Below are 27113 nucleotides of genomic sequence, written 5' to 3' on the forward strand. Positions count from 1 at the left end.
AGTGAGTAAGGGAGGCAGAGAGTTGATGTTGCAAACTTGGGCTACATTTACAAGTTTTCTCACGGTCTACCGTGGTATCTGTGGTGGGACATGGGGGGAAGAGGCGGCTGAATCCCGGAGGCTAAAAAGTGCCCAACAGATTTGCCTGCGCGGACTGTGATAGATGCCAGTACATTCCCTCCTGATCCGTCAAGGTCTGATGGGATGAAAGGTGGATGCCATAAAGCTCTGAAGCACGTTTGTGGCCCCGCCAGAGTCGAATGAATGTTACTGTAGTAATCTTTCGGAGTCCTTATTTTTCAAAAGCACAACTAGCAACAAATCGAGTTACTTTGCAGCTCAACACCCACAAACAACAAAGACCTCTCAACCACACCACCCCTAACTTTCAACAACTAGAAGCGGAAGTCAACCCAAACAAATTTTTTTTCAAGAATATGTTCTATGCAAGTGCACTAGTTGAAACACAGCATTCTGATAAATTTTTGTTTGTGGAATAAGTGTTAATCCACTCGTTTTTAGCCATCTCTGGGGGCAGCCATTTTGTCTTCTGTCGACTGAAAATGACATCACAAATGCTCATAACGACCGATCACGGCTCAGATTCAGAAAACAGGTCAGCCGTGATTGGTCGTTGCGAGCAGTTGTGATGTCACTTTCAGTCGACAGAAGACAAAATGGCCGCCCCCAGAGATGGCTAAAAATGAGTGAATTTTGCTGCTTAATTTATATTCCACAAATGCAAAATTAATCAGAATGCCGTGTTTCAACTAGTGGGCCTGCTGGGAACATATTCTTGAAAAAAATATGTTTGGGTTGACTTCCGCTTTAAGTCTGGTCATAATTGGGTGTATCTTATAATCACTGACCAATTTAACTGTTTTGTTTATGTTCACTCTTATGCATTTTTATTGACCAAAAACGATTTTGGAAAAATATTGTTATAGTGTAATTTTTAAATCTGATTTAAATGAGATTATTTTTAATAAATTAAAATTATTGTTATAATTAGGGCTGCATGATTAACACAGGACCCTAAATTGGCAATGTACTGCTTCTATTGTGTGTGCCTTGTTTATTGTGCTGTTCCTGCTGTGCACGCCTTTGCCTCTTAGGGGCGCTGTGGATGACACCTTCTTTCGTAAAAAGACCAGATGAAGAAAGTTGCGATTGAACTGCATTAGTATTATTTTTCCACACAGTATGAAGGATATATGTCATGTCATGTCATCTTCCAAACCGCTTATCCTATACAGGGTCGCGGGGAGTTGCTGGAGCCTATCCCAGCCGTCAATGGGCGAAGGCAGACTACAGCCTGAACTGGTCGCCAGCCAGTCGCAGGGCACACATAGACACTGTCACTGAGCGGGAATCGATCCCACACTGCCCGCACACAACTCAGGCGTGTGTACCACTACACTATCAGTGGACTTGAAGGATATATGCTTGTTATCTATTATCTATTGTCTGTAGGAGTCCCTACAGCATTTGTGTGTGTTGTTGTTATTTGAAGGAACCGTGACTTGCAAACACATTTGGCCATTTGAACCTTTTGGCCTTTTGCAATATTTTAAGCTTCAAGGGGCACTGGCACTAGTTCCGCCAGTGTTTGGCTCCGTCCATCTTTTCATCTATTTTAACCATCTTTCCTGTCCGTGCTGAAGAAAAGCAGCTCCAGACCATGATGCTGCCACCACCATGTTTGACAGTAGGGATAATGTGTTCAGGGTGATGTGCAGTTTTACTTTTATACCAAAAAGGTTTTAGGTTTCACCTGCCCAGAGTACATTCGTCCGCATGTTTGGTGTGTCTCACAGGTGTCTTATGGCAAACTTCAAATGTGACTTTTTAATGGTTTTCTTTGAGAAATGGCTTTCTTCTTGCCACTCTTTCATAAAGGCCAAATTTGTGCAGTGTGCAACTAATAGGTGTCCCACTGACCTGCTGTCTTACTTCCCCCACCTCAGCTGTGGATCTCAACAGTTCATCCAAAGTGAGCATGAGCCTCTTGGCTGCATTGCTGATCAGTGATCTCCTTGTTTGGGCTAAGAGTTTCTAGAGGCGGCTGGGTCTTGGGTTACGGTTATCTTATACTCTTTCCATATCAATATGAATGCTTGAACAGTAGGGATGTCACAATATCAGCAATATCGTGATATCACGATATCAACATTGCTAAGATATAGCCGTCGTCATGTCACAATATTAATAGCAGCAAATATGTTTAAAAGCCCAAGTATGTGCCGTTCGAGCACCCTCTGGTGGTTAGTTTATTAGTGCAGTTTAATTTGATGTACGTTGCACGCAAGTGCCTCAATATTAGGTGTTCGGTCATTGTAGGTCATCTATATACATTGATGTTAATGTTAACGTTACTATTTGACCTACTGTATATGTATAAATAGGACCACAGCTAATTAGCATTATGTAGAGACATTTACATGCAACTGCTCATGTTTATTTTATTTGTATTTGTATTTCGTGTTCTACAGAAACCATGCACACATCCACATAACCAAATTAAACAGAACATAAACAGATTATTGCTCACATGAACATAAAATTATGTTCTAACCAATAAAAGGTTGCATAAATCATACCAGCAAATATTTTTCAACATCTCCATCGGCCCGCATCAGACGAACACAGCATTGTGAACTACATAGACTATCATACTTTGCGCTGCTGAGCCAGTAGCGCATGACTGGCTAAGCCTATTTCTTTGTGAATGCTGTTATTGTTGTACAATGTTATGTGTTATGTACAAAACCAGAATATTCGAATGTTTTTTTTTTGTTATCTGACCTTTTTTTTTACAGTATCGTGAGCTTTTTATATATCGCCAACCTCCCCAAATATAAGTATGGTATCGTGATGTTCATATTGTGATATCATATCGTGACATTTGGATATTGTGGATATTGTATCCCTAGTTTTTTTGTTGTTTTTTTTTAAAAATGAGAAAGAAGTGTACAGACATCTTTTTTTGTGTTAAGTGGTCCAAACTGTTTCAAAATTAATAAAATTGTGTGGTGTTGCCCTTCTAATCAGTTTTCAAACTGACGGTTCTAAAATAGCAGTGACAAAATGTAATTTAGCGATGAACGAAGCGCGTTAAAAAATAATGACGACTCAGTCACGGACTGATGGACTGGGCCGGCCTGAAATAATAATGACTGACCATGACAGATTCCAGGTCCGTTGCTGGCGAATGACGGAAGTTCACCGATGCGCCCATCACTGGTTGTTACTGTATTTCTAAACCTCATAGTTTGAAAAATAAAATAAAATTTCAATTACTAAAATCATTTGCAGGAAAATAAAATGTTGACAAATTCATATTTTTCTTTCTGTCTCTCTCTCTCAACATACACATACAGTACTGGATATCTCCCTGAAAAAAAAAGGTAAAATCCTCCTATGTTGTGTCCTTTTTCTGTACCAATAGCCAATACAGAGATTACAATTAGACAGATAGGTAGCTAGCTGCTTCAGCTATGGGAATTCAGAACATACATCTACATAGGGGTGGGCGATATGGGCAAAATAAAAAATATCTCGATATTTTTTTCAAAAAACTCACTAACGATAATTTGACGATATTCTACAAAAGATATTTTAAATCTACACTTGCTTGACAGACCAATTGTGGACAGGCAGCGTTTGTGAGCAACATCTCTTTTAAATTGCTAAATACAGCTTCTGCAAAACATAATGATATTCTATGACAATATTTAACAATAAAGAACAAAAAATTATGTATAGACATACATTGATTTTTGGGAATATTTATGTCATTTAAGTGTCTCTGCTGTTATTCCATAATGATGTGACAGTTTGAGCTGCAGTAAGTACTGGTGTACCACTGCCAACTACGAGAGCAATCAGAATGAGAAAAAGGTGTTAACTACAGCAATCATAATGAGAAAAAATGTATTTGATATGTGACGTGTGACGAAGTGTCACCCAGTGAGACAAAAAAAGAGGTCGTCATGACAACACCCATTCTCATACATTGGCCACCGTATTCAGAATAAAGTTGAATAATAAAACTGCAATTTACTGAAAAGTTTATTTTCCCACTTATTAATCGCTGTGATATGTAGACTTGTGACTTTATTCCTGTTTGGGTGTATACTGGCGTCACACTAATAAACCGCCACAATTTGTGCAACATGCCTCGGGAATACAGGCTAGTTATGAATGATGCGGACTACAACCGTGTAAACTGAATGTTAACCGATCATCCAGGATGTCACGTTTGACTTGCTCGCTAAAGTACTGAGTGTGTGAGTGCGTGCATGCGTTTATATTTGTTGGTTCAACTCGGCGACTGTTTTCTGAGTGTGTGCTGAGCTCAAGCTTTTGTTTAGCGTGCTTGCGCGGTTGACAAATTTTCCTCTCGACACGCCATGTTTGAAAAGGCTCGTCTGCGGTGCGGACAGCGACACGTGACCGGGTCCTGCCCGCTGATTCGGCGAATGATTATCACTTCCTCCTCTGCCGTCCATGCACAGTGGCTTTCAGCATTTCCTCATGCTTTGCGGCCGTCGGCTAACACGAGACGTTATGCTTAAGAGGCAGTATTAATACTCGATAATGTAAAATTACACATCGTGAAAACAAGATTGACGATGATATCGATGGCGATACATATCGCCCACCTCTACACGTACAGTTTTTTTTTCCAAAATACAAAATTACTCAGTTGGAAAATCTGAGAAAGAAAGATGGATTAAAATGGCAGATACCATGATAGTGATGTAACTGTTCCATAAAACTGGCACACTGACTTTAGGGCATATAAACTGACATTATATAGAAGGGCAACAATTCAGAGGATGATAAATGGCTCGCAGCACGGTGGTCGACTGGTTAGCACGTCCGCCTCACAGTTCAGAGGTCGTGGGTTCGATCCCGGCTCCGGCCTCCCTGTGTGGAGTTTGCATGTTCTCCCCGTGCCTGCGTGGGTTTTCTCCGGGCACTCCGGTTTCCTCCCACATTCCAAAAACATGCATGGTAAGTTGATTGGATACTCTAAATTGGCCCTAGGTGTGATTGTGAGTGCGGATGTTTGTCTCTGTGTGCCCTGCGATTAGCTGGCAACCAGTTCAGGGTGTCCCCCGCCTACTGCCCAAAGACAGCTGGGATAGGCTCCAGCACGCCCCGCGACCCTTGTGAGGAGAAGCGGTACAGATAATGGATGGATGGATGGATAAATGGCTCACACTCTCCTATGACTCATTTACAGACTTTAAGCAGCCCTTTTTATGTGTAAGCCGGAGAATGTGAGAAGAATCTTATACTGTATAGCCATCATAATATTAACAAGGTAAAAAATTGCAGCGCAAAAATCTCAATAGTGACATTATAGTGACTGGCACATATGTTCCATCACACAAGCACATACTCTGTTGTTTGCAAACAAGTGCTTTTTAATGTGCTTGACCTTGCACGCGTTTCATCTGTGCACATTCCCCCGTCCAGCTTTCTGACACCCATTGCACGTAAACTGTGAATAAACATGGAAACACCAAAAAAGCTGAGGCTGGCTTCAAATCATGGAACAATGGATTTTCTTTGTGAGACTTAGCAATGTCATTTAAATCTGAGAAAAAGAACAAGCACACAAAAACTATTTGAAGATACCCGAATCCTGCGGATGTGGAGTCAGCCAGTCGAAACGGTTGGACCACTCCAACTGGCGGCAACAGTAACACTTTAAAGGAGAGCATGTTTTTTTTGTTTTGTTTTTTTCTAATGAGGCCAATAAAAGTAAATACATAAAAATACCGTGATTATGACTCAATGCATGTTTGGAGGTCTACCAGTAAAAGAAAAAAAAAAGTGTGTGCCCAACACTGTGCTCTAGCTTAGATCAGCCATGCCCAACCTTTTTAAATATGAGACTCACCAAACCGTGATCATAATGAAAGTAGTTGTTTTAAAAGTGGGAGTCCTGCACTTTTGCACAGAAAAAAGTCTGATGTTATCCTCAAAAAAATATTGCTGCTAAAACACTGTTGACTCACAGTGCCTCTTTGATGAGCTCAAGAAAACACATGTTTCCGTCTAAAACCATTTGATAGCTTTCTGGAAGTGTCTTGCAAAGTCTGATGGTTTATGTTGTAAAACTTGAGGTTCATTATCATGTCTCAGCTTCCTGGGGCGCTGGACAATAAAGCGGAGTTGAAAATGTATGGATGGTTAATGCATTATTGTTGATTATATAATTGTAATAGATAATAAATGTACAGAACTTTCATCTTATCTAAAACATACAATTTACTGCTTTATATAAATACATAAATTAATATGGAACACAGTTGAGATTATCATGTTGATGTGGCCCTAAGCAACCATTACAGTTTATCATTTAGCCCCTTGAAAATCTTAATTGCCCACTCGTAGTTTCGAGCAATAGTGCTTTTGTTGTTGTTGTTATTTTTAAACCATTGTTGACTTAGTAACACTATGGTGTGAACATAAGTGGAGCAGGCAGTTCTAACAAATTCTAACAAACATGGCAACACCACTGGAACAAAATCCTATGAGCAGCACTAAGAGTGACTCATTATACACCTTTCAAAAGATAAAATTCTTTAATGAATTCCACTTAGGATAAGTGGTATAGAAAGTGGATGGATCCCTGGATAAGCGGCAGTTGCTCATCCAAGCAAAAGATATTGCAACTAGTTGGTGAGAAGCTAGATTAATCCTGTTGTCCCTGAAAATCAGCACGGCATGCTGTCACACTGACATCACTCCTTGCATGGCTGCATGTGTGTGCGTCTGCTCCTCTGCGTGGTGGGCAACAAAAATATAGCCCAAATTGAAATTGTCCTTGATTGATCATAGCGTGTATAATCCAAAAATATCATAATAAATACACCCAGGCAATATATGACATAATCATAAAACACAACAGCCCCCCCCCCACCCCCATTTGTACTACTGTTATAAGATGTATTTGACATCTTTTCAGCTTGAGTTAGTTACGTGTTAACAATGGGACATGTTTATTTTTTGTTTGTTTAATAAAAGATCGTCCAGTCCGCTCGATAGTGCAGATGACTAGTGAGCAAAATTATCACATAATCAGTATTATCATGATCTATTTTAATTTGAATACAAAAAATATCAAATCTCCAATATTGTACCCCTTTGTGCTATGGGAAGTTGTCAACAGCAACCACCAAAATCAATTTTCATGCATGCAAAACCCTACAAACTATACTTTAAGTTGGGTTGACAGTGATAGTGATGACGGAGTCTGATAAGATTGAAGTGTTGCCTTCCTTCTTGACAATCTTTTCATAAATACTACATTAAGCATAATTATTGTGAAATAGTTTTAATTAAGACACACTAAATGCATTTGAAATTTGATATGGTGATACAAATGGGTTAATATTTATCACAATTTCTTGGTAAAACGTAAACTGGTTAATGTCTAGGGACTGATGGCTCAAGGCGATACACATTTATTTGATCAGCGTACTAAAATAACTTTCCAATGAAATATTGACTGTCAAATGACGAGGTACCTACTAGTCACTTTGCATGATGCCCGAGGGAATAAGGTAATGCTGCATTCACATGGAGAGACTCATGTCAGCCATACACAACACGAAATACAATATAGTATGGAAGACTGCGCTATATACATGAAGTAAGCAGAGGACTGTATTGGAAAAATCCCATTTTAGGCTTTTCACACAAACAAAAAACAATGCATCCTCACCTACAACCCAATTTTTGTGTGTTAGAGCAAGTCCTCAACACATTGTGCCTGGGGGGTGTGGGGGGTTGGCTGGAGATGAAGAGACAGTAGAGTGAACAGGAGCCAGGAAACCATAATGAGATGAGAAATAAAGGAAGAGGGCAGGACAACGGGCCGAGAAAGGCAAACCCAGGGGAGAGTAGTGGAGAGCAGGGGTTACAGGGCTTCTCCACAAGAAACCACACTCTGGAGAGACTCCAGGAAAATGAGAAAAGCCATCTTAAAGTCTTGTTAAATTGTAACGAAAGATGACAGCAATACTGTTGGAATATATGGAACTGGGAAAAACAAAAGCCTGACCTAATGGTTTAATCAATTCAACTCAAACTATACTAGTAGTAGTATCTCAGTCAATCAACCATCAATCTGCGTAGCATTCTGAAACAGCTTTACACTGTAAATAAGTCATTGCTGTGTTTAATCGTTCGTAAGGAGAACTCAAAGCAAATGCCGTCGTTGTTAAGCAACTTCTTTGTGGTGTCTGATAGTTGAGAAGCCTCGACCTATAACCCACTATGTACGCTATGTTCTTGTTTATAAACCGTACATGCAATTTTTATTTTGCATCTTGTTCTTTTACTTTACCAAGTGTGATTTGAACCATGACCACTCGACCGTTAGTTCTGACATACTGTTACACTTTTCTTCAGTTCTTGCACATATTAATTGGGTTACTGACGCTAGGTGCTTCTGTTGCGTGTTACAGCTCGTTTAGCTGTGGGGAGTCAACAAGGAAGATGGAGAATCAAAGGCAATGAAAAAAATCTCAGATGCTCCTGAAGTGTATATTTGATACTTTCCTACAAAGGTTCTCATGGAAACGCAAGATCAAAACCAGACACGCTTGAAGAGAGGGGATTGAATTGATTCTGATTGCTTGAAATTTTTCATAGTATTTGAAAACCAACTTACTTGTGCCAGCCATTACAGGCCTTCTTACATGACTAAATAAAGTTTGATTGGACAGAAAGACTACTGTAGCCTACCGGTACTTAAAAAAGAAAAAAAAAATCTAGGCACATTTCTAGAGTGGCTTTCATTAGCGCAGCAAGAGACACATTTGAAGACAGTTACTTTGTAAATGTTAGTTTAGTGGCGTGATGTTTTAATTAGGTTGTGTATGTATATGTGGCTTTCTTCAGACAGCAAGCAAATCCAATCGGTTGATAAAATAAGCTCTACTGTCCGGAGAAATTGACTATCCGATTTCAAATTATCTTCCCATGCGGTTTGGGATCCATCTTGCTCAAATCAAGCTTGCTGTTAAGACATGGTAAAGTCAAGCTGGATACAATGTGGATATGGCAAAAATCGCTGTTAGCAACACCTATGTGCTGTGATTGACTGGCAATCAGTCCATGCTGTTATCTGCCTTTTTTCCAATTTCTTTGGGATAGATTCCAGCTTTCCACTATCCAGGAAAAAATGGATGAATGTCTTCATTGTCATGGACTAACAAAATACAGACATAATGTTTTTAGTATGCTGTTATTAAAATGTGACTTGATAAATGGCTTTAAAAGCTATTTTGGTACATGGATTTGCAGATTTAGTCGTTCATTGTCTCACAGATTAAACCTGACATTTTTAGAAATGTTCTGCCACAGGTATGTTTTCCTTCCATCCATAAATAAAAATATGAAATTAGTGGAGTAGATGTATCGTCTGTGTATTTTCTTGTCTGAACAAACACACCCCATCTCCCTCACTCTCGCTTGGTTTTCTTCTCTTGGTACCACCACAGATCGGAGCATGTGCAAAACGTTGACTGAGGAGTTTGCTTTCCTGTTGAAGAGTGAGTGTGTTAATCCAACTTTTAAAGAGTCAAGCAGAGTAGGACTAAGGTGTTTACTTGAATCTCAAAAGTCTCTACACAAAGGTTAAAATCGATACGTTGCAATGATTTGGTTGTCTTTAGTGCGTGTTAATGCACTGCATGAACTGAGAATTATCTGATAGTGTGAAAGAATTTGTTTTTAGAGCACCTTCACAGCTTGACCATTATTCATCCCTGCTTGGCTTTGTTCTGGCTGACACACGGATGCTCGCACACACACACAGGCGCCCACAACATCTGTTTGCTGGTGTGCTGAGCTTTCTCTGTTTTTTTTTTTTATCTGTTTTTCTAGCCTGTTGTCTATACTTTTAATCTGCGCAGTTGTGTTCTATGAGCTGTCAACTACACAGCTGTGTGACTCAGTAGGTTTCCTCTACGTCATAAATGCAGGATAAATAAACAAAGACGATTCTCAGACTAAAGGTTTAAACCCTAATATACACCAAATTATGACCTTTAATATCTTCTTCAACTCACCTTACAACATTACTCTTTAACAATCAAACTTTGCAGAGTTTGTCAGTGTTGAAATAATCAAAACAGCACATGAAATCACAACTACCTCAAAGAGAAACTTTATTTTGTGTTATTTTCCAATCTGTTTCCCCATCTACTCTATGCACCTGTCAAGATGATAATTTGGCTTTTGCCGAGTAGATGGTTTTAGCATGTCTCTTCACCACTATGGTTGTTACTGTTATTATCCCCTGGGGGCACTTTGGCTATACGCTAGCTTATAGTGCAGTAGAACAAAAGGCCAACAAAAGGCCAACATGATCTCACAGCCTCATAAAAGAGAAGGAGAGATAATAAAGAAGACCTAATGAAGCAGACAGACTCAGAGTCCATATTCTGCTGGTCTTGAATTTCTTTCCATTTTCTTCCCTCCGCCACCAATCTCTGTCCATGCAATTGTTTGGGAAGTGCAAAAAAATCCCATGGTTTGAAAGAAAGGAAGAATGGTGGATGGTGCTTGTCACATTTGGAATCCTCCTCATTACTTTCCGTTTGTCATTCAACCAAAATTATATGTTGACAGGGTGCACGATATGTGTAACAATTATTATGTATGCCCAGGCTCAAGTGGCCAAATGTCCAACCATATGAATGAACGTGTATTTTTCGTATGAAGGGAAGGAAAAAAGGTATCCCTCATCCAATTAACATGTACTGTACTGTGAAAGATAGTCTGGCTTGATGTCTCATTTATGGCTTCTGAAATACTTTCACACATATGAAAGGTGGCGCATTGGGTGGCAACGACTCTCAGTGCATAAGGATTTATTCTGTGGAACATGAACATTATGATCTGTGTCTTGCTGAAAAGAAATATGTTGTACTTCTTGATTTTAAGCGTGGAAAACTTTAAGCACAATGAAATTGATCACAAGCCAATTGTTGAATAACAGAGTGCAAGTAAATGTATACAGTATATGTTAACAGGACAAGTTGACTTAAAAGTGTCATTTAGTGTTCTCCATCCATCCATCCATTATCTCCCGCTTATCCGAAGTCGGGTCGCGGAGGCAGCAGCTTCAGCAGGGAAGCCCAGACTTCCCTCTCCCAGCAACATCTTCCAGCTCTTCCGGAAGGATCCCAAGGCGTTCCCAGGCAAGCCGGGAGACATATTCTCTCCAGTGTGTTCTGGGTCGTCCTCGGGGTCTCCTGCCGGTCGGACATGCCCGGAACACCTCACCAGGGAGGCGTCCAGGAGGCATCCTAATCAGATGCCCGAGCCACCTCAACTGGCTCCTCTCAACGCGGAGGAGCAGCGGCTCGACTCTGAGTCCCTCCCGGATGGCCGAACTTCTCACCCTATCTATAAGGGAGAGCCCGGACACCCTGCGAAGGAAACCCATTTCGGCCGCTTGTATCCGAAATCTTGTTCTTTCGGTCATGACCCACAGCTCATGACCATAGGTGAGAGTAGGAACGTAGATCGACCGGTAAATTGAGAGGTTCGCCTTTCGGCTGAGCTCCTTCTTCACCACGACAGACCGATACAGGGTCCGCATCACAGCAGACGCTGCACCGATCCGCCTGTCGATCTCCCGTTCCATCTTACCCTCACTCGTGAACAAGACCCCAAGATACTTGAACTCCTCCACTTGGGGCAGAATCCCATCCGCGACCCGGAGAGGGCACGCCACCCTTTTCCGACTGAGGACCATGGTCTCAGATTTGGAGGTGCTGATTTTCATTCCGACATTCATTTCACACTCGGCTGCGAACCGCTCCAGCGAGAGTTGGAGATCACGGCTTGAAGAAGCCAACAGTACCACATCATCTGCAAAAAGCAGAGATGCAATACTGAGGCCACCAAACCGGACCCTCTCGACACCTCGGCTGCGCCTAGAAATTCTGTCCATAAAAGTTATGAACAGAATCGGTGACAAAGGGCAGCCTTGGCGGAGTCCAACCCTCACTGGAAACGGATCCGACTTACTGCCGGCAATGCGGACCAAACTCTGACATCAGTGGTACAGGGACCGGACAGCCCTTATCAGGGGGCTAGGTACCCCCGTACTCCCGAAGCACCCCCCACAGAACTCCCCGAGGGACACGGTCAAACGCCTTCTCCAAGTCCACAAAACACATGTAGACTGGTTGGGCGAACTCCCATCCCGAGATTCGACCTTCCGACGGACCCTCCTCTCCAGCACCCCTGAATAGACCTTGCCGGGGAGGCTGAGGAGTGTGCTCCCTCTGTAATTGGAGCACACCCTCCGGTCCCCCTTCTTAAAAAGGGGGACCACCACCCCCGTCTGCCAATCCAGAGGCACCGTCCCCGATGTCCACGCGATTTTGTAGAGACGTGTCAACCATGACAGCCCCTCAACATCCAGAGCCTTTATGAACTCCGGGCGGATCTCATCGGCTTTGCCACCGAGGAGCTTTTTGACTACCTCAGTTAGTGTTCTGCTCTCATCAATTGCCTGCAACGTACTGTAAGGTTTTTGAGAATGTCTTTGTAGCTTATTCCCAGCCCAAAAGAAAATTCAATCTGACGATATCCCATCCACTGTTTTTAGCGCCAGCCTCTACCGCTAATTTACCATTTCCATAAAAGGAGCTCTCGATTTATTAACCCAACTGTTTAGTAGGAAGCTATGAATTTGTCCTGAATGGCCACAAATTAGCATTTTGTGCACACATTATATTTATATAATTTCTACAATAATAATATTGTAAAAAGTTCCATGTGGCCCCTTTTCAACTTTGAGCACCTGTCGGTCCAAAGGTCTCTTCACGCCAATGATCACGACCTATTGAACACACAATGGTATTTAACACACAAGGTAATATGAGCCCTGACACCAATTGTTGTATGCCCATTAGAGAAGTGATTTGATCTTATAGTGTGGGATACATTACGAGTCTTTTGTAAAGGGCAAAAAAACAACAGAACACAATTGATTAGACTCTTTTTCAACAGCCACACATGGTGAGCCTTTTGAAAAGTGTAAAAGAGCACCAAGGAAAAAAAAGTACTCCGAAACTTAGACTAAAATGAGCACAATACTGTCATGGCAATATTGAGCTTTTACTTGACCAAATTGAATGAACAACGCATCTTCACCTTTGCTGGAAAAAAATAATGTAATTAAAAAATGACATTAGAAATTTGTGGGGATTTCCTGAAATCAGCAGAGGGGGGATTATACATTGTGGGTGATAGATACACAGTACATGCATCCAAGGCGATTATTTAAAAAAAAAGCCTTAACTTCACAAGGCCTTTTCACCCCTTGTTAGTGATGGTGATTGGCAACAGCTGGCCGCTTGTCTGTGCCAACATTTACAGCACTCAGTGGACTGACCAACAGATTAAAGACAAGAGAGTAAAACTCTGACCACAACTGTACAGTCAAGAGGTTTTGAGAGAGAGACCGGGAACTTCACTCTCTAGGTGAAATAACAATTAATTGATTATTATTATTATTATTATTATTATTATCCATCTATCCATTAGCCCAACCGCTCTGCCTCACGAGGGTCGCAGACGTGCTGGATCTTATACCAGTTGTCTTCAGGCAGTAGACGGGGGGCACCCTGAACTGGTTGGCAGTCAATTGCAGTGAACATATTATCATTATTATTATTATTATTGTTTTTGTTGTTGTTGTTGTTGTTATTATTATTATTGTCATGGTCTGTTCTTGTTGTGGTCATGTTTTGTTTTTGTTGTTCCCAGTTGCTCCAGCAGGGGCAGTAGGTGGATCCCCTGCAGCGCACCTGTTCGTAATTTTAATCAATGGACTATTTAAGGACTGCCAAGAAGACAACACCTTGTCGGATTATTCCTCTGCTTGCTCATGATCATAGCACCAAGTATTGAATTTTCTAGATGTCCTCTCATGTTTTCGCCATGTATTTTGCTCCTTTTGTTGACTCAGGTTTTTCGCCATAGTAAGTATTGTATCTTGTGTTATTAAAGCTACCCTCGGTTGAACTTTTTGGAATTGGTGTGATTTTGTCCTTTTACGACAAGCAATTTTCGTTATTTCTTTCCTTGTTTTTTGCAAGCGTTTTGGGTTGTTCTCGTTTTCCTGGTTTTGTCATACCAGCGCCTTTAGTTGCACTTTGTCAGTCTTCCGTATTTTTTCTAATAAACCCTTTTTGCTCAAAACACCATCTGAGTCCACGCTTTTAGAGTCTGCTTTGGTTCCGGGTCCTCCCAGAACCCTGACAATTATTAGTGAGCCATTTATAATATACAATGGACCCCCGCATACTTGCAGAGCGGGTCACGCCAGGCTTCAGTGGATGGGGGCAATCAAAGAAGCCGGGTCAAAATGTCGACAGACCATAAAAAGCAAATAGTACTAGTTAAGTTAGATGGCTGTGAAAGTACACATCCATGCTCGGATTGGTATTTATCGTGTTCAAGCCATTCCTAACAGGAAGGAATTAACCTGACACACGTCACACACATGCTTCCGTCTTCTGACGCAGAGTTGGAGTGCTTTTGGAGCGCGTTTTATCCACGTACAGAGGAACCTCAAGTTGGTTCCGTAACGTGAAACATTCATAAATCGATGTTATGTTTCCTATTGAAATGAATGGAAATGCAATTAATACCTTACAATGCCAAAACCAAGTTATACTTACTTTTTTTTAACTAGTGTGTGATTAAAAATAAATGCAATATAGAAATAAGTGAAAACACAAAATTACAAGCATTTGGACAATTTTTAATTAAATAAGGTGTCCAAATAATTCATAGATTATCAGAAGTAATTATCGATACATTTTATAACTGATTAGTTGCTAAGTAATCAATTAATCGTTTCACCTCTAAAACTAAGTTTTGGGAGTCAACTTCCATACTTTGAAACAAGCAAATCTGTGTCTTAGCTGCAAATCTCTTCCGGTAGAAAAGAGATTTAATTTTGGTCATTTGACCATTACACATCATTTGCTCTTACACAGTCTGTGACAGCGACTGGGAGAGGAAAAAAAAAAAATGCGACATGCCCGTATGAGACCTTGACTTGGTCCGGACTCGGACGGCGGTCTGCCATTTGAAGATTATGGGTATATACTGTGACTTGCACGAAGCATGTGCTTAAATGCCCGTCACGGGTCACATCATGTTTCTCTTCTGCCAAGAGCAAAGCACAGAGTTGAACAAAATTCATCTTTATAAGCAAGCGGGCACCTGAGTAGCCACCACTTTTCAAGTCTGACCAGAGCATAAATGAGGCGCAAAGAGAGTTCATTTTTTTGAGGCAGGCTTTTGTGAATACTTCAATGGCATTATTTTCTAAAACATATTGTCAAGTCTGGCGTAAGCCTGCTCAAAATGTATTTATGTCCCTGATGGAAACAGAACTACAGTACTATATATCCATAGTTATCATGCATACATGGTTGTGTGACCTGCAAGTAACAGTTCCTGTCATAGAGATGTCGACTGAAAATACTGTCACGTTGATAAACCAGGCCAGACAAGCCAGTAAGTGTGCGCACATACACACACGCACGCGCACACACTCACTCTCTCTCTCTCTCTCTCTCTAAGATACTTGCTCATTGTATTCTGAGTGACTGCTCAACTTTTGCCGGAGGGCTGACAGTGACCTCCAAGTTGCGTCCCTCTCACTATACAGTGTGTGTGTGTGTGTATGCGTGTGTGGGTTTGTGTGTGTGTGTGTGTGTGTGTGCCAGTGCGTATGTGTGTGTGTCTCATCTGCTGACCTGACAAGAGCTCCACGTCTGCCCCTGGACAATGTCTACCTTTCTTGTCATATGATTGCCAGTGAGAGTAGAATACAAAATGTTACTGTGTGCAGCTGGCATTATTAACTGAGAGATGGAATCATATTGACAAAGAAGTAAATATCCAATAAACGTTTGAAGTCAATAGTAGAACAGTGTTTAAGACACCCCGTATGTCCCCTCTGAACTCACGGTAAAAGTGTTCGCTGCCAATATCTGTGAAGGGTAACTGCACACTGACATTTCATTAAATTATATTGAGACGAAAAAAAAAATCGTTAAGTTAAATTAAAGAACTATGCATTTCTAGATAAAAAAAATAATAAACTAAAATAAAAAAAAGGAATCAATTCATTTGATCAAGTTTTATTATCCTATTTGTTTGCATTGAGGCAAATCAAATCATTGAGGCAAATCAAATCTCAAAGCAGATTTGGATTATTTCGTAAATTAACTAAATGAAAGTAAGTTTTGTAGGGTGTGTGTAAATGCGTGTGGGTGTGTCTGTACGGCATTTGTCAGAGCTGAACTGTTCTGGACTGTCCCAGGGACAGAACAGTCCATCCCAGACGGATGCCCATTTTGTGGACGGTCAGACGGAGGACGAGAAGTCTTTTAAAAAGGACGGATAAGCAGGTACCGACTGAGTGTTGGGTTCTTTTAAAAAGAAAGACCACTGCATGTTCTTTTCTACGGAGCCGCCTTCATTAATTGCCTACACAACGCTTTTCATGTGCTTGCCAGTAGTCACATTGCTCATGCATATTCTTCCCTCTAGTGGTTCAACACATGTAATACCATTGGATAATGCCACAGAGGAGTCAGGACGCCATTTAGAAACAGGCCCAGCCTGTCTTGTGTGTGTTATCCAGGATAGCAATTTTGTTTTGTTAACTGTTAACATTTAGTACCTTATCCCTTTGCATACGAAGTACAGGAAGTCCTCAAATTAGGACGTAGGCAACCTACGACGTTTCAACTTTACGATGCCCGTGCCTCCTCCGCCATTTTGTGCCCAGCACCATAATGACTACTTTTACATGCAGTCAATATTCAGGTTAAGATAAAAATTCTAATTTTGGAAACATTCTGAATAACCCGTTGACATGAATGAGCGGACAGAGGTGCTCCGGCATTTGAATAAGCCACTGTGTACAGCGATGCACAGTGTCACGACTCAAATGGACGTCATTGCTGCTTGTTACTTTCAACTGTCAATAAAACACTTGATATTCATGTCAGTCAGCACATGAATGAAGCAGCAGATTTTCTCCTCGCTCTAAAAGTGTGCTTTTGCGCTGCGTCTCCGAGCTTGTTTACCTCTGCTTGTGTATTTGCGATGGGTTTCGCGCCGAACAACGCACTTCGGCATACAAGCACTTCCTGTACTGCAAAGACCAGCATTCCTTGCGGTTGAGCATGAGTATGCGCAGTGTCTCGATCGTGTCTTTGAGCGCCTGCAGTATCTTTGACTTTTTCGCCCTTCTCTCCTCTTTCTCCATCCATTTTTCAGCAGTAATGCTAAGTACAGCATTGTATGGTTTTTATTTTGATGTATTTTGGGTTTTTTTTGTGCAGTATTAGTATTTTGACGTAGATTCCGACTTTTCGACTTTACAAATCCTCATGAGATGAAAATTAAATTTTTAAATCAAATTAATAACATTCTTTCTGTTGTAGACAGTAACTTTATTCACTACAAAAACCAAAACGCAAAAGGGCCTCAGAACAGTGACAAAAACTTTTCGAATCTGTGTAAACGGGGCGTGTGTGGGTGTGGGTGTAATGTACACACTTATATGTGGCCCTTGTAATATTCTTAGAGTTGATGTTTTCCGAGTGGTCCCTGAAGTGCACACGAATCTGATTGGCTCACATATTATGCTGTGCTGAACTGTAGGATCAGCACGTCGTGTGTTCCACCTTCAAACTGACTTTATTAACACAAAACAAGACAGCCCTCTTCTCTACTCATCCTCAGTTGTTGAGGCAAACCGATTTATTCACATTTCTGAGATTTAAATATGCCCTCTTCTTCCGAAATGTTTCTTTATACTCCCACAGGCGACACACGTCCTCTCTGCTGCGCATTGTGCACTTCTGAGTGGGATTATGCATCTGCGCATATGCATAATCTGAAATTTCTGAACAAAAATTATTTGAATTACAACAATATTGTGCTGAAACTGAACAAATGGAAAACAACTTGGGATTTTAAACAGATTTTCTGATATGAATATTGTGACATTACGACAACAATATATTGTGCCAATTTTAAAATTGCAATATCACGATATTACCGATATTGTGACATCCCTAGTTCACGTCCATCGGGAAACAAACTGTCTTAGCTACTTCTTTTAAAGACATATATATTCAGTAAGTTCCACATAGAAACTTAAATTGTCTACTAACATAATCGTCACCATTAGCTTGCCATAAAAAGATGGGACTTTTTTTTCGCTAAAATACAAAAACATTTTTAAAAATCATTTATATGAGGTAAGCATTCGTCTGCATAAACAATTAGCAGTCCATCTCCAACTATTGTCATGCATTTAATCAGCCTGCACATCTCACTATAACATTTAAATAAACATATCCTTTTAATATTTACAAACGTCATTTTAATATTTCACATATTCACCACGCTGGCTAAGGGTCAATTGACTAATCAAAATCGCTGAGGAGGAACCCGCATAACAACTGTTTACAGCACATATGTCAAAGTCAAGACCCGCGGGCTGGGTGTGGCCCACGAGAAGGTTTTCTACGGCCCCTAGGATGATATTGCTTTACTATTAGATCCGGCCCGCAGCAAGGTAGCAAAAGTGATCGGGTTCTTCGCGCCTGCTGATGATGTCACGCTTTAAAATATAATGTAGCGTCTTCCAAGAACACAGACGTAGTTGAACTATCACATTTTATTAGTCCAACCGGCTACTGTGGGCCACAGCCGACGCCAATACAGTACGACAACCGTTCAGTCAAGCTCTCTTGTTCGTCCTCCGCTCCTCTCGCTCGCATGCCCTCCCATCAAGCGAGCCACACGATGCATTCATTAAACTCGGACACAACACAACTTGGCAAGACACAAATTCGACCACAACACAGATAACCCAATTTGTTACACTATTTCTGTAACATATTTCTTTGCATCTATGTTTGCCACCCCCTGGCTGTTGTTATAACGAACATTACCGCTACTTTTGCGAGGATCGTCCTTCGGTCGTCTACATGCCGACTCAAGACTTCACGTCACTTTTCGTGGCTTTCAGAATCGGATTGTGGTGAAAACATTTTCAAAGTAAAACACGCTTTATTAAGAAATACTTCATGTTAGAAATCTCACGTGTCATGTCATGTCATCTTCCAAACCGCTTATCCTATACAGGGTCGCGGGGAGTTGCTGGAGCCTATCCCAGCCGTCAATGGGCGAAGGCAGACTACACCCCGAACTGGTCGCCAGCCAGTCGCGGGGCACACATAGACACTGTCACTGAGCGGGAATCGATCCCACGCTGCCTGCACACAACTCAGGCGTGTGTACCACTACACTATCAGTGGACCACAGAAATCTCACGTTGTTTTATTATTAGTAATTGTTGGCATTTGATAAATTCATTAAATTTCGATGTAGTGCTGAGATGTCCTACACTGTGAGCAGGCATTGAACGCTCCTTGAGCTCTAAGTGTTGATAGCGAGAGACGTGGTTTCTTTTCTTTAACTTCCTTCGACCCAGCTAGCTAGTAGTTTGTTTGTGCCAGCAAACTCAGTAGTTGCAGATGTCCCGCGTTTCACCACGTTTCTCGTTGTGTGTAAATGTTAAAAGGTGAGTTTAGTGAGGTTCATGTCAGGTAAATGTTGTACATAATAGCCTGGATATGTTCTCGTGAGTGATGTCACGTTGATGAACACTAGTTAGTTATTTCGGCTAGTATGCTTACTATTCTAGTGTTGAAACGTGTGAATGTGTATTGTATGTATTGTTTGGCTGTTTAATTGCTTAATACAGTAAATTGTAATGTTTAGGCATATTGTTAACAAATGGATATGCATTGGATGATGTTGCTAGGTTATTCTTTGTCTCGTTGTTGCAGCCCACACTAAATAGACGTGTCAAGTAAAATGCGGGCCTGTGTTCTTTGACAGGATCACCCGCATCCATAACTTGCCACTCTAAAATAGAGTCAGCTGAAGACATCATACCAATGATATGATCCTCTCCGTTTTACATCACATTATGTACAGTTCATACAATCTTGCAGCTCGAGTCAACCAGAAAATTGTTTCCAGTTTGGCAGGAGAAACGCAAACAGAAGTGACATACGAGCTGCCTCACAAAAGTAGCAGTAATGTACTTTATTTTATTTTGTATTTAGTAACTCCGAAAATAAAAACACAACAGCCAGGGGGGTGACAAACATAGACGCAAAGAAATATATTACAGATATATAAAGCGAGACATCATCCAATCTGGACATTTTAAAAAATTTCAATGAACATTCTATCAGTCCGGCCCTCGGCTTGTCGCAAAATTTTGTATTTGGCCCTCCGTCCATTTGACTTTGACACCCCTGGTCTAAGTGGAGCTAAATGTTTAGCCACATAAAAACACATTATGTTGTGGCTAACCACACTCAAGTAGGTAAGTAGTACGCAAGTAGGTACCACTCCTAGTACCATGTAAGGTTCCTGCGTGACTTCTTGAATAACAGAAGGTGGAACATTACAGTAGTAGGACACTTTTTATCCTGTTTAACCACATCATCTAACAGTTTTCATAACCCAATGCCAACCAACCAACCTAACTGCGCTTGTTGAGAAATGAAATGAGAAGTGCCAGTTATGTAGGGGTCAGTCGCTCTAAACGTTCTAAAAGAGCCACTCTCCCTGCTGACTTCATTGACTCCGAAACCTCTGGGGATAGTGGAATCATTTTTTACCCACCACAATTAAAGCTGATACAATTTAAGGATCAGTGTTTGCATATTGGCTCTCTATGGCGCAGATGTGTAAATGCCATGAAAATATTGTGTGTATGTGTTTGTGAATGTCTGTGCATGTGTGTGCGATAGAGAGGCAGAAAAAGGGAAATAGACAAGCACAAGCATATGAGTGTGTGCAACAGAGCTGAACAGATGTTCTGATATAGATCACCATTTGCAATTACCATCTATATTTCACTAACTTACAATTATCCTGGTAGCCACATGCTGCCTCAGACATGTGACACACGTCATTCAACCTGTAGTTATTATGCTGAATATGTACGACACAATGTCCAAATCCAGTGCTCTCTCTATGATCACCCACTTTACGCCCCGACAATTGTGGTGTTATAGAAATAGATAAAGCCTCAAATGTGTTGTGTAAGAGTTAAAGAGAGGCAGAGTTCAATTTATTGCATACATAATAATAAAAAGTATGTGATTATTGTATTCATCCATAGATAGACAAATTAAAAATACATTTAGTAAGTAAGCTGACCAATTTGACTCCACACAACAATTAGACACAATAGAGCTGTTCACACTACAAGGCATGACACCGAATTCAGATTTTTATCTTAAATCCAATCTTTATATGTAATTGTTTACATTAAAAAAAAAACAAATGTGACTCCGAATGAGAATGCCGTGCCTCTGTAATCATCGTATTTCTCGATTTGAACGTTTATTAATTTTAATTAATCTGGGGCCACTCAGTGTGGGTGCGGGCCACATGTGGCACATCGCTGTATTAACTTTATGCACTATATGCACATACAAAAGGGGGATTAGAAAAATAAATAAATAAAGAGATCGGAATTGAATTGCTCACATTACATGAAAAAAAATCTGACACGTGTCATATATGGGCAAAAAAAATCTGAATTGGCCTGCAATGTTACCACAGCCTAAGGCAATTGCGAGCAGAGAAAGCAACTGCCATGGCCTCAAGTCACTGCTACAGACATTAACACTACAAATATTTAAGGCTGGTCGATATGAAAAAAATATTAATCAGGATTATTTTGGTAATAATTGAAATCACGATTATTCAAACGACCATTCATTTCTTTGGTCCAAAACAAGAACATGTTTAACCGTATAAAATATAAAGACAAATGCAGTACATGTAAGTACGTAAGTTCCTTTTGGACCAAAACAAATGTATACAATTTATTATAACATTTAAAAAAAGGTGCAAATGTATACATTCATGTATCATTTCCTCGTGTAAACCAATATAATGTGTTGTATATAAATGAATATTAATTACCATTTTTTACGATTATGCCAATTTTGTAATCATGGAGTGCAATAATAGTAATTCTAATTGAATTTCAATTAATTCCACAGCCCCAAAGACTGAATATGCCAGCTGTTCCCCATGCTTATGTCCTCAATTATCAGTGTCTTACAACAGCACACTACACTTAAGTAACTGCCGGAAAGGCATGTATTACAGTCACACCTGTATACCCGCACAGGGTGATTTATTGCAAGTACTCAGGGCTGAGAGCTTAGTCTAACACCCACTAAACACCAAATTATTCTACCACTTTTCAAGTACACAAACTGTACTTTGATTGTTTGGGGACTCTAGTGAACTCAGTAACCCAAAAATGCAGCAAGACCATTAAACCAATACCATCTAAGTGAAAGTCCGCTAGCCAATCCAAGCGGCTACATTCTTGCCTGCAGCTACAATCCCTCAGGTCAATAGAGATACATGTGCATGCTATAACACAAAAAGACATCTCTATTGTTTTCATTTGTTACCAACTAATTCCTCTGCTGTCAAGTCCAATTGCACAGAGTAAGTATGAAGTGAAACACCCAAAGGCCACTGCATGACTGCAACGACCACCCTTTGCATCTAAATCATGTCTATTGTGTGTGTTTTCTTATCCAAATACCTGATTGAAAATTGGACACAATTAAAACATCACATGCATTTGAAATGACAGATTTGTTTAGGAATAGCTGTGTGCACTGGTTATAATTTCATGGATATGTTCATAAGATAATATTGCTCCACAACCAACAAATGGGTCAGAAGTTTGAATTTGAGAACATTAATCAACATTTATTATAGTTTCCAGTTTGAAAGGTTTTGTACTCACATCGTAGTGGGGAAAGCATGTGGCGCTCTCTCATATTTTTTTTTTCATAAAATAACAAATATAGTTGCCATCATTAGTTAACAATTATGATTATAGAGAATTGATCATATGGAATAGTATGCAGAAATCGTTTTAACCTATTACATAACTTACTGCAATAACCGACTCACGGTCATGTTCATTTTAAAAATATGAAAAATCCAGAGAATTTTTTCTGGAAGCAAATTTCTAGTGGTTGATAGCGCTACACACGTAATGAGGGGAATGCTTCTTTTTTTTCTCCACTCTTGATTCAGGTCCCCTCCGTGTCATCCTTTTTTCTGCTTTTATTCAAAATGCCACCTACAAACCAATCACAGACTCGCATCCTAAATCCAGTTTTTGTGAATTTATTTTCATATAGTCACTTAAACTTTAACAAAATGACCTCAAGCTTTCCATTTTGACCACTTTCAAACTTTCTAGTTGAACGTTTACCATGAGAGGCTATCTCTGGCTTCTACCATGGAATCAGAGTTTTTGCAATGAGGAACAACATATACCTGTAGCTGCACCGTTATCCAAATACAAATAAACGTTGAGTAGTTTGTTCCTCATTAAGTAAACATATTTTGCACACATGCGCACACGTAAATCATCAATCAATCAAGCAACGCATTGTTTATGTAGCCTTTTTCATAGATAAAAAGCAAGAAAAAGTGCTTCACAAGACACGTGATAAAATACAAATTCAATAAATTAGGACTTCTGTCACAGGAATCACACAGAGGCGGTTCCACTCATGTCACTGACGTGGACGGGCTTCAAGAAGCCATTCTGTGCAACACTTAGCCTAAATGACAGATACAAATTGGATCCTGATCTGTATTTGAGCCTCCCTCTCACAGTCTACTGCTCTGTTTTTTTCATTGCCATTACCAATTGGGTAACAGTTTTACAGGATTTTTCACATGATAAAGAGGGGGGAAAACAAACAAGAAATATGCTGTCCGTGGAGTTGATTGTTTTTCTCAGACCCATTGCGCATCAAATTCCAACTCTACATTGTGTAATCCTTTTGTTGTATACTCAGGGTAGGTGGGGCTGGGACGGCCGCAAACGTTCAACAAATTACAGATCCCACTCATCAAAATAACAATATAAAACCAAAAGAGGTATACGGCACAATGGACATTTTTCAATAATACTACATATCATGTCATGATATGATCACACAGCACTACGTTGACACAGGAAGGAAGGTCCGTAGCACCATTAAGACCTAAAACTCGTCCTAAACGGCCTACTCCGTGGTTTACTGAGGAAACCCGCTCACTTAAACAATCATGTAGGAAGCTAGAGCGCAAATGGCATGCGACTAAACTTGAGGTCTTCTATCATGCATATTACTGTTGCATATACATTGTATATTACTAATATACAAAGAAGCACTCGCCTTAGCCAAAACGAATTACCTTTCCAAATTAATTGTTCTAAATAAAAACAATCCTAAATATGTATTTGGTACAGTGGCAAAGCTAACGCAACAGCTGCCAACCTCCAATAGCTCCTCCCATTCAGCCCATGACTTCATGCAATTATTTACGCAGAAGATTGAGCGCATTCGGGACGAGATTAAGGACACCGCTCCTAAAACCCTGTTGAATTCCGCGAATACTTATGCTAGCAGGGCTATTATGGCTGATAATTGTCTGACAACCCTATCCCTTTTTAAAATAGTATCTCTTGAAAGCCTAACAAAATTAGTTGGTGCGGCAAAAAAGACAACTTGCGCGCTCGACCTGCTTCCTGGTAAACTCATCAAAGAATTGTTTACAACCCTAGGACCCTACGTCTTACATATCATTAATTTATCACTCACCTCGGGCACTGTACCAGGAACTTTTAAGATCGCTGTTATTCGACCTCTGCTTAAGCGGCCAATTCTTGATCTGGAGTACCTCAGTAATTATAGGCCGGTTTCAAATCTGCCGTTTATTGCGAAAATATTCGAAAAAGTTGTAGCGCAACAGCTTAGTGATCGATTTGAAATTCTTCAGTCAGGATTTAAAGCCCATCACTCTACTGAGACGGCTCTTGCTAAAGTGACTAATGATCTTCTCCTAGCTATGGACTCCGACACCTCATCAATACTACTCTTACTTGACCTTAGTGCACCGTCGATCATAACATACTATTAGAACGCCTTGAAAGATGTGTTGGTATCTCAGGCTCAGCACTTTCTTGGTTTAATTCTTACTTCTCAGAAAGGACGCACCGTGTAATTCATGGAAATGCGACTTCTGAGTTTCGTAAAGTTACATGTGGAGTCCCGCAGGGATCCGTCCTAGACCCCTATTGTTTAGCATCTACATGCTTCTGCTTGGTGATAGTATACATAAAAATAACATTAGTTTTCATTGTTATGCTGACGATACCCAATTATATATGCCGCTCAAGATAACAAACCCGGCTAATTGCTGTAATTTAGGGACGTGCCTTGCCGAGATTAAACAATGGATGTCCAACTCTGTCTTTTCAAATGCACATTAAGAATATTACTAGAACCGCATTTTTCCATCTCCATAACATTGCTAAAATCCGTCCAATTCTGTCGAATAGTGATGCAGAAATTTTAATCCACACATTTGTTACATCTCGCCTCGATTATTGTAAAGTTTTGCTCTCTGGTCTTCCCATGTCTAGTATTAAAAGTCTTCAGTTAGTCCAAAATGCCGCAGCAGGACTCTTGACAAGGACGAGAAAGTTCGATAACATTACTCCAATATTAGCCAATTTGCATTGGCTCTCAGTCTACTTGAGATGCGATTTCAAGGTTTTGCTACTTACCAACAAAATACTGCACGTCTTAGCACCTTCCTATCTCGTCGACTTAGTGATGCCATATGTTCTGATCCGAAACCTTCGGTCACAAAAAGCCGGCCTTTTAGTGATCCTGAGAGCCAAAAAGATGTTCGTAGGCACTAGAGCGTTTTCTATTCGGGCACCGATGCTTTGGAATGCCCTACCCGCGGATATTAGAGGCACTACCTCAGTAGAGGTTTAAAACGCGACTTAAGACTTATTTGTACGATTCTGCATTTAGTTGAACTGTTTGTTTTGGCCTCTTTACTGCCGCTTCTATTCTTTTTCTGTCCCTATATAATTAAATTTGACTTGACTTGACTTGACATGACCTCGACGATATAGCATAGCAATTTTTGATATTGCGATATCACGATATTACAAATAGCTGCTTATGTCATCAAAAGACCCTCTCAATGTCTGCTGGAGACTATGCCATGAAGGAATGCTGGAGCCAATCCGAGAGGAGTGCTACTCAATCGTAGGACACATTTAGACAAACAACCATTCACACATTTACAGCTGTGTGCTTAAAGGGTCTTCGCTTAACCTTACATGCACATTTCTGGAATGAGCACAAAGCACCACTACTTCACTATGCTACCTCTTTATTTCTCATTTAACAATAATCCATGATAATGTACATTCGCAAATGCACGCAGAGTTCCAACCCATGCACAACCAACAAGCACCAAAACGTGCAGACATACAATACTCACTCTCACACATACCTGAGCGGGACCTTGTGATTTAGGTCACTAATCCGTTTCCACAGTGATGGCCTATGTGTAAATCAGAGCGCTGGCCGCATTGTCCGTTGGAAAATCCACATGCACATCCCTGCATCTCGGAGTGGGACTGAGTTATGGCTCCCTCATTCTTGTACAGCATTTTCGCATTTGCTCACATCTGGCACTTCACCTTCCTTTTTTGTTTCCCTCTGTTTGGTCACTTGGAATTCGTCTCACACTATGGGCCCTATTATCATGCCCAGTGCAAGTCTGGCATGAGGCATGGTGTAAATCTGCACAAGGATGGGCTGGACTGGATTAAGTTTTGATATTTTCGCACATCCATGTAAGACGGTGCAGTATGGTGCATTATAAAAAAAAGAGCACAACAGGTAAACTTTAAAGAATGCTTAGGGACAACAGAATCACACAATAAACACACAGTGTTGGCTCACACTTTCTGCAAATTCAACTCGTACAAGATTCAGCTCACAAATATTAAAATGAACTAGTTCAGTTCATAGTTCATAATTGAAATTTTTGAACAAACTTCATTGTTACAAAAATGAACTAGCTCGTAGTTA

The 27113-nt window shown here is 40.5% G+C and overlaps 1 protein-coding gene across 7 annotated transcripts in view; it reads right to left on the reverse strand.

Annotated features, from left to right (window-relative positions):
- Window positions 1-27113, reverse strand: part of tenm3 (teneurin transmembrane protein 3) — a 390360-nt gene that overhangs the window by 204609 nt on the left and 158638 nt on the right. The window lies entirely within an intron of this gene.

The sequence above is a fragment of the Filicampus tigris genome, chromosome 6 (assembly GCF_054856515.1).
Source record: "Filicampus tigris isolate MCC_2025a chromosome 6, RoL_Ftig_1.0, whole genome shotgun sequence".
NCBI lineage: Eukaryota > Metazoa > Chordata > Actinopteri > Syngnathiformes > Syngnathidae > Filicampus > Filicampus tigris.